At 20.6% G+C, this 9557-nt stretch overlaps 1 gene across 1 annotated transcript; it reads right to left on the minus strand.

Annotated features, from left to right (window-relative positions):
* Positions 1 to 3425: 3425 nt before the first annotated feature.
* On the minus strand, positions 3426 to 3487 carry Bm16498. The gene has a single exon (XR_006228064.1). The product of XR_006228064.1 is annotated as a pre-microRNA Bm16498 (primary transcript).
* Between the last annotated feature and the right edge of the window lie 6070 nt (positions 3488 to 9557).

Consider the following 9557-nt stretch of genomic DNA (forward strand, 5'->3'; position numbering starts at 1 on the left):
TTTTTTTTTTTTTTTTTTTTTTAAAGAAATTTAGCTTAGCTTTTTAAAAGAAATTTTGACTTATCAATTCTATTAATGCAGTTTTCATTGAGACAAAGTGCGAAATGATGACCGACGATTGATGATGATGGTGGTTAATGATGTTGATGATGGTGATGATAATGATGATAGTAATAATGGTTATGATGATGATGGTAATAATGATTGATGATGGTGGTGATAATGATGATGATTGATTACGATGGTGATAATAACGATGATGATTGATGACGGTGGTAATAATGATTATGATGATGATTGATGACGATGGTGATAATAATGGTGATGATAGTAATAATAATTATGATGATGATGATTGATGGTGGTGATAATAATGATAATGATAATAATAATGGTGATGATGATGATTGATGATGGCGATAATAATGATTATGATGATGATGATGATTGATGATGGTAATAATGATGATGATGACGATAATGATGACAATCGATGATGGTAGTGATAATGATGATGACGACAATATTAATAATGACTGGAAATAATTTCATTTATAAATGAGAGATTAAAAAGAAATTAATTGCTTTGTTAAGGTTATTTGATAGTTGATAGATGGATAAACGTAAGTATTCTTCTTTACAATTTTAAAACGAGTGGCAGCACCAAACTTTTAAAATGATTGATTCTGATCGAATGAATGTTATTTTCCAAATTTATCAGATTATCTGTTATTTTTATCTGTTTTTTTTTACGAGTTTAAAGAAAGCAAAAAAAAAAATGAAAAAAAAAAAAGAGGAAAACAAACCAAGTGAATAAGGAAAAAAGAGTGTAATGCTTTCCTTTTGTCAGACTATATGTGTTATCAATTTTATGAATGATAGTGTAATTGAAATTATTTAAATTATTTAAATCAAACAAAACAGACTTAAATGAAGCTATATCAAAATTAGTAAAATTACATCGCTTAGTTTTATTATTTTGCTTTTTTTCCGCTTCTCTTTTTTTTTTGTTTTAGTTTTTGATTTTAGAAAGAAGTAATTTGAATAAAAATAATTATTTAATCAAGCATTATCACCAGCATTTGAAGTGTAATGATCTATGTAATTTAAAAATGAAAATGCAACTAAATAAAAATTTCTCATTTCTCTTTTTTTTATTTTTTTTTCACTTCCGCTTTTTTTCTTTGGCTTCTCCTCTTTTCTTTTTCTCTGTTTATTCCTTTGCTTTTTTTTTTATAATTTTATAACTATTTTCAAAGAATTCGCTTTATTTAATTGATAATTTTTAAGATAAGAACGTAAAACGGAATTAGAACTTTATCGAATTAAAAAAGTAAGGAAAAAAAAAAAGAATTTTTATCAATTTTTCATATTAAGGAAGCGAAATAGATTTTTTGCTATGATTTTCGAAATATTAAAAATGTTTTTTTTTTTTTTAACTTTTAATAATTTTATTTGAAATTTCAATTTTGTATAACAATTCTTTCTTCTTCTTAAATTGTATTCAAAAAATTTATAAAGTTTAATTAAACAGAGAGCAAAAAAGAAAATAAAAAAAAGGAAATAAAAAATTTAAACTTACCACTTCATTCTATTAAAATATTTAGTGATACAATGATTCCATTGAAATCTACGTAACTTTCACTTTTATTATTGAATAAATTATTTTGTGATTTTTTTTTGTAACAAACTTTGCTTTTAATAAAATGATTTTACAATATATTTTGATTAAATCAAAAATCTCTGTGATCAATAACTGCCATTTTTTTTATCTAATTTTTTTCACTGAATTTTTTTGTTCTTTGTTTTTTTGTTTTTGTATTTTGAATTTTTTTTTTTTTTTTTTTTTGTTATTTGATCTGATAGGAACAATTCATACTTCTCTGATTTCTTTTCATAATTAATTTCAAATGTTAGCATTTCATGAAATTCAGTTTAAATATAAGATATCATTTACACATTTAAATATAAGAAAAACATGAGGTTTATATTTAAAAATATCTAACCCGAATTTGATTAAATAATTTTGAAATAATTATAAAAAGAAATCAAATAAGTATGAATTCCTGTTATCAAATCTTTCCACTTTATATCATCATACATATTGCATTCTATTCACTAAATGTTTTTAATTTGTTTTATCTTTCAATTTACGTTTTAATTTAAATTTCGTTTCCTTTCCTTCTTTTCTTTTCTTATGCATTATAAACAGACAAAAAAGCAAAATGTAACTTTTTGTTTTTTTTTTTCTTCGCTTTTGTCCCAAATGAATTTTAAAACAAAAAAAAAAAGGACAAAATTGACGAATAAAATTTTATTTTCTGCAATTCAAAATTAATTATAGAAATATTTGTTGGTTGGAGCAGTGCTAATGTCTAACCACATATTTTATTATATATTTCTTTGCTAGAAATAAAATCATGCATTTTGTAGCCACCCATTTTATTTTTGTTTCAGCGCTATTATTTTGAAGTTTTAAACAAATTTAAACAGAGCATTTTAAATTTCAGTTTGTGTGTTCTCAATGTTTTAATCAAATTTTCCAATTTAATTATATGAATTTTAATTAGCTGTCCAAGCATGATTTATCTTATCTCGTCATCATCCTGTAAACTATTGGTCATGCATTTAGACAAGTTTGGAATTTTCAACAAAAAAGTTGCATCATTTTCTGATGCAAATTTAATTTTTTTTTTTTGAACAGGGAATATTTTTTTAGCTTTATTTCGTATAAAAATCTACAATTAATTTTACAGGCTTCAGTAATCATTATATATTTTTCTTTCAAAATTTTGATTTTTTATTTCTTTTTTTGTTTTCAAATTTCAGTTACTTTAGAATTTTGACGATTAAAATCCACGCTTCCTATTGTATATTCGATTAAGTAATTTAAGTCACTTCATTTTTATTGCAATTAGAAATTTTCAGTGTGTAGCACTTTTTTAACATATACTCTGATTCAGTTCCATACTTCCTTTTTGTTTAAAATTAGAAATTTTTTTGTTTCATTTTTTTTTTTTTTTTTTTTTTTTAATTCAGATTTTGCACTACTTTATTTAATTAAGCGAGAAAATATCGGTTCATATTCTCGGATTATGAGAGGATGATGAATTGCTTGTTCGTAGAACAATAAGCTATTTGATCTATTTTCGGTTCTTTTTTAATATTAATTTTATTCATTTAATGTTTATTTCAATAACAAAATACTCATCTCTTTCACTTTTATTTATTTTTATCCTAATAGTTTCATTTAAAAATCTCTTTTCAACTAATATTCTGTCAAGCAAGAAAAGTTTAGACCTTTTAAAATTTGATTTTTTTTAAATATCATTCTTTTCTAGAAAACATTGTTATTGTAAAAGTTATATGGTATAAAATACTGGAGTATTGTCGATTTACAGCATACCGTATGCCGTTTACTACAGTATGCCGTACGCTACGCACTACAGTATGTCACTCACTATACTGTAATGCGTAATGCTATATTTCTTGCTAAATTCTGATTCATTTCCTTAGTACAACGTTTCATATTGTATAGTAAAACATTTCATATCATTTCATGCATGACAGAGGATACGGTTGTGAAGAAATTGTTAATTATAAATACAGTATAAAATTTTTAATTTAGTTACAAATTTAAATCATACAGCAAAACATTTTAATCTACTTTGAAGTCGTTGTAGTATAATTTTGCTACCTCAATGAAGATTTCACTAAATTTCATTGCTTTAATACGACACATAGCAAAATGACACACAATAATTTATATCATTTTAATGATCATTTCAATAATTTCAATAATAATTCATAATAAAGGAAAATTTTATTCGAAAACAGATATTGTTTTGTAACATAGCATTATCAATTTTGATTAAAGGTTGTAAACTTATTATAAGAATTATGCTATAGCATTTCATACTGTCATGATTTGAACAAAAAAGCTAAAACAATTAGATTAAACTTTAAATTTGAATCCAAAATTTTAGCTCATAAAAACGCAAAAACTTTTGGTGCTATTTAAATGTTTGTCATCATGATTTTAACTTTCCATATTCCCTTTTTAGTACGAATATATTTTATTTGTTGCAATAAATTATTAATATATCAACATAGATTAGAATATATCCGCAAGACACTTTCTGGAGGGAAATATTGTTAATCATAAAAAATTGCACTCCTAAATTTTCTATTGATCTTTTCCATTACTAAATTACAATTCTATTATATTCAATTCTATCCTTCTTGTATTTTCTTCTTCATTAATTTCAAATCATTCCTAAATTTTCTTCATTTTTCTCATTTTTTTCTTTTAAACATGATAAATTTGGATAGTTCAATTAACTATTTAATTAACAACAGATTTTGACGAAAACAAGAATATTAATAAATATGAATACTAAAATATGATTGATTATTTATCATTTTCACTGCTTATTAATAATTTTTTACATTTGTATAAGTTTTCCTACAAAAAAATGTATTTGATATTAGCTTAATTAAATACACAAATCATTTCATAAAACTTTTTGAGCAAAAAAAAAATATTGAACCAAAATCCATAACATTTGCCAATATAGATGACTGATTTTTAACATTATTTTTTAAAAAGAAACACTAAAAAAGTTAGCCTTATTTTTCTTCAAAAAAAAAAAAAGACGAAAAAATTTCAAGTAAAAAATTTTAAGAGAACTTATTTGGAAAACAATTTATTAACCGTAAACAATTTTTTTAAAAAGTGACGAAGAAAGATGTATTGAAAAAATAATGCTAGCTGTGAAATATTTGAATAATTGATCCAAAAATTTATCATATTTGAACTTTAATAATTTAGTAAATTCAATAATTTGAGAACAATCAAAAATGTTTATCAAATTTTCAAAATTATATAATGAGTAAATAATTGCTGCTTTGGAGATTTTTTTTTTACTTTTACTTATTAATAATTTCAATTTTCTACTTTTAAATTTAATTTTGCATTTCCATCAATAATAATTTATGATAGCATACCCATCCTTTAGTTTAATGCCTAAGAAAATTTCAATCTTTTCATGCTCATTTCATATTTTAAACTAATATTATTTAGATGGCGGTTTTTCCACTTAAAAATTCAAGCATGTATTCAAACAAATATTTTAATTTTTGTTTGGATATATGTTGAAGAAGAAAGCTTATGAATTCGAGTAATTCAAATAAACATTCAAACAAATATTTAACCTACAATTCTTTAGCAAAAATTATTTTGCCTCAATATGGTGTAAGATAAGATTTTGAATTTTAATTTTATTTTTGAAAAATTTTTGACTAGATATGAAGCAAAATAAGTAGATAAATTTAGAATATTTAACAGTAGTGATAATTTACAAAAATTTCAGTTTACTGAATTATTAATAGTAATTATTCATTATTATCAGTTTAGTGAAATCATTAAAATGAAATTAACAGATTTAATTTTCTTTCAAATCATTATTTTCAACAATAGAATAATTTTTACACGTCATTAAAAGTGAATTATTAGTAGTAATTATTTATTATTATTATTATCATAATTTAAATTATTATAATATTATTATTATTATTGTAGCCATTATTGCTATTTTATTTCTATTATTATTTCATATTATTTATCAGGATTCAGCTATTTTATTCAATTTTTTCGTTTTTTTTTTTTTTCTTTTCCTTTCTCATTCAAAAAATTTTTTTTCCAACAGTTCAATTTATAACTGAAATATATAAGTTATTGATAATGCATACTAAATAATCAGTGTGTTTTCAAATTGAATAATTGCAAATTTGAATTTAAGAATACTTATTGTTCCGATTACTCAATTCCCCTGTATTCATTCATTAATAATAATAATAATAGTTAGTTGTATTGTCTCGATTGTTTTGATTATTTCAATGGTACTTCTATTATTGTCCAATTATTATTTATCATTCAGTCATCATTTTATTGATGATTTTAGCAAAAATTTTGTTGAGTAAACTCTTGAATAGCACTTATTTCTCGTATACATAATTAATTTATACTTTTAGTTAACAAAAAAAAAAAAAAAAAAAAAAGATTAATAATATTTATTTGATAAAATTATATGTATTTTTGCACTATATTACAATTAGTTTTATATTAATAAATTCTATAATTTCGCATAATAATTTCCAATTTATATATTTTTTATAATTTCTTTTTCTTTAAAATAATAAATTGTTTGTGAGAAAACTAAAAATAATAGCCAAAAAATAATTATTTCCAAGAAAATATAAATCAAAAAAAAACTTTTTCATCAAAAATTTTTTGACATTTTTCCATACATTAAGATATAAAAACAAATGCTCCTTTTTCTTTTCTTTTTTTTTTTTTTGTATACAAAAAATTGAACTAATTATAAATTTAGCTGAAATGAAAAATCGTTTCTCTTTTTTTTTGTCACAAAAGCCATATTTGATATTATTTTCAAAGCAAAATCACGAAGATATTAATTCAGATTTATCAAAATATTTAAAAAAAAAAAAAACAATTAATATTAATCACAAATTCTTTTTAATTAATCTTTTTAATTTTTAATTAAGATAAATCTTAGCTTTAATGCTTTAAATATTAGAAAATTTGAAAATGTAAGTTTGTTATTTCTTAATAATCTTAATAATGTATTTACGTTCACCACAATAATTCATACATCATTTTTTATATTGATAATTAAGTACTTCGATTATAACTTTTACTCTTTCTTACTTTAATGTTTTGACGTACGTCTTAAATATTATGCATTAAATTTAGTGGAAAAATAAGTGCAAATTAAAAATATGAATGAGATGATAATTGGTTGAAAATGATTCGAATTAATTTGGTTTAAATGAATAATTTCCTGAAAAATATTTCCATTTTTATTAACAATTTGAATTATAATTTAATTTGAACGATTGAATATTACTACTTAAAAAATGGTTAAAAACAAAATATCAAAATTTTTAAAATTTAATGAAAAAAGTGATAAAATCAAGAAATCATTAAATTGTTTTTCGTTGCAAAATAAATTTTGAAAAAATGTGATAGTTTTAGTATATTTTATCAGATATGTTTATATCCCCGGTAAATATTCAAACAAAAAAAAAAAAAAAAAATCTCTTGAAAAGAACGAAATTATAAATTTTTTTTTATTTTTCAAATGAAAAAAAAAAATCAGCAAGAAATTCTGAAACTAGTTGTGATAACAATAAATATTATTGATAATGCTTTATAAAGTTTTTTTATTTATTTTAAAAATGTTACAAAACTTTTTTATTTATTCCAAAATTTTTTTTATTTTTTTTAAAAAAATTGTTACAGAAGGGAAAATTGAGTAATTAATTTACTTAATAATAGTATTTTTTTTTTTTTGCAAAAATAATTGAAATCTTGCCATTTTACTTTCGTTTTTTATTTTATATTTTTTTTTTTTTTTTTTTTTTTTTTTTTTTACTAGAAAAAAATTTATCGATGATAAAAATTTTTTGTAAAAACTTCGTTGTTTATTTACACTTATCAGTTAATCAAAAAAAAAAAGAAAGAAATTTTTAATAGTTAAAAGGAAACATTTTTTTTTTTTTTTTTTTTTTTTTGCATATATTTATTTTGGTTTGCTAAAAATGAAAAATATTAGAAATTGATAAATGAGTAAAAAATAAAAATGGGAAAGAATGATACAATAAGAGTTGAAAAAGATAATGTTAAAGAGATGAAAGATATTAAAAAAGATTGATAAAATGTCACAATCGAGAATAACTTTTCAAATCATTTCAATTCTTCTCTTATTCAAGCATAATTTCATTCTAATCTCTTCTTCATCATCATTTTTTTTTTTTTTTTTTTTTTTGAATTTTTCAACTAAGCTATAAAAAAAAAAATGATACGTTGTTCTTATATTGATTAATGTAAAAAAAAAAATATCAGTTTTATTTTCTTTTCTTTCTTTTTTTTTTTTTTCCAACAAATAAAAATACTTAATAAAGTAAATTTAAGCAACAAATAAAAAAGCTTAATAGAGCGAACTTAATAAAAGTAAATTAAATTTTTCAAATTATTAAAAAGTTCAAAAAAAAAAAAAAATATAGATATCATTTTCAATACAGAAGAATCATTTTTAGATAATTTATTAATTCTTTTCTAGCATTTCGTTTTCTTGCTTTCAAATAAACCAATGCTTTATTCAGTTTTTTTTAAAAAAAAAAAAAAAAGAATTTGGAAATGAAAGTTAAAATGGACTTTTAAATTTTAGAAATATTTGTGTACATTTTTCTCCTTTTTTTTTTTTGATTTGATTTGAATTATAATTTTAATTTATGGTTTAAACAAAAAGTAGTAGCATAATGATATGAATAGAAATATTTAAATCAAATATTTATGGATGTAACGGTTTAAACGAAAATTTAAATTGAAAATAGATTTAGACTAAAATGTTTAGGAATAGATGTTTGTTTTTTTTTTTTTATTTTTTTGCAAATAGTTCAGTTAAATAATCAATTGAAGGAAACAAAATTAATTTAACGAATCAATAGCAACTATCTCTTATGTATTCCTTTTTTTCTCTCTTTACATTTATGCATATATATATGCCCACTAGCAGTTATATTTTCTTTCTATCTCTCTAACACATGTGTATAATCTGAAAAATTTTAATTAACCTAAAAATAGTTTTTCTTTATTTTTAATTAGTCTTACATGCTAACACAGAAATCGATTCAATTTTATTTAATTGTCATTAAATTCTACTTCATTTATAATAAATTTTCATTTCATTCCTATAAATTAATTCTAGTAAAATTCTAATAATGAAAATTTTACTGAAATATCTACTGGAATTAACAAATGAAATGAATGAATGAATGAAATTTTTTTTTGATGAAATTCAATAAAATAGAAAAAAAGAAAATTGTCTCGCAATAAAACTACGAAAAATTTAATAAATTAATTTCAGTTTTAAACGAGTTTAAATGAAACTAATTTTTATTTCATTCTTTAGTCTAAAATTAGTAATTTTCCCACTGATAATAAATTCACGATTAGCCAATTAGAGCACTTTCTATCATCAAATCTTTTATGTCTTTTTTTTTTATTATTAGTATCTTCAAATCTTTCAAATGGAAGTTTTCCTCATTTCAAATTATTTTCAAATACTTTTATTTTGCACATTATCCATTCGTAATTATCATTTTCTGATATATTAAAATTTTAAAAAAAAAAAAAATGTATAGTAAAAATTTTAAGATTTATAAATGTTATTAGCATGATTAGATAAATTATTAATAATACTAATAACATTGATAAAAAAAAAATCGTTCAAATTGTAATATGTAAGTTATAATTCTAAAATTCTTCAGTATTTGATTTTAATCGTAATATTATCATTTCTAATAAATATCATTAATATTACTTAAATTCTTTAAATTATTAATTTCACATACATTACCATATAAACTTTTTCAGATTTGCTATTTTCCACATTACAACATAGCATTTATTCTGAGATTTAAATTTAAATTTCAAAATAAAAGATATCTTTTAAATTATGAATGTTCAGGAG

Source organism: Brugia malayi, assembly GCF_000002995.4.
Source record: "Brugia malayi strain FR3 genome assembly, contig: Bm_v4_Chr1_scaffold_001, whole genome shotgun sequence".
NCBI lineage: Eukaryota > Metazoa > Nematoda > Chromadorea > Rhabditida > Onchocercidae > Brugia > Brugia malayi.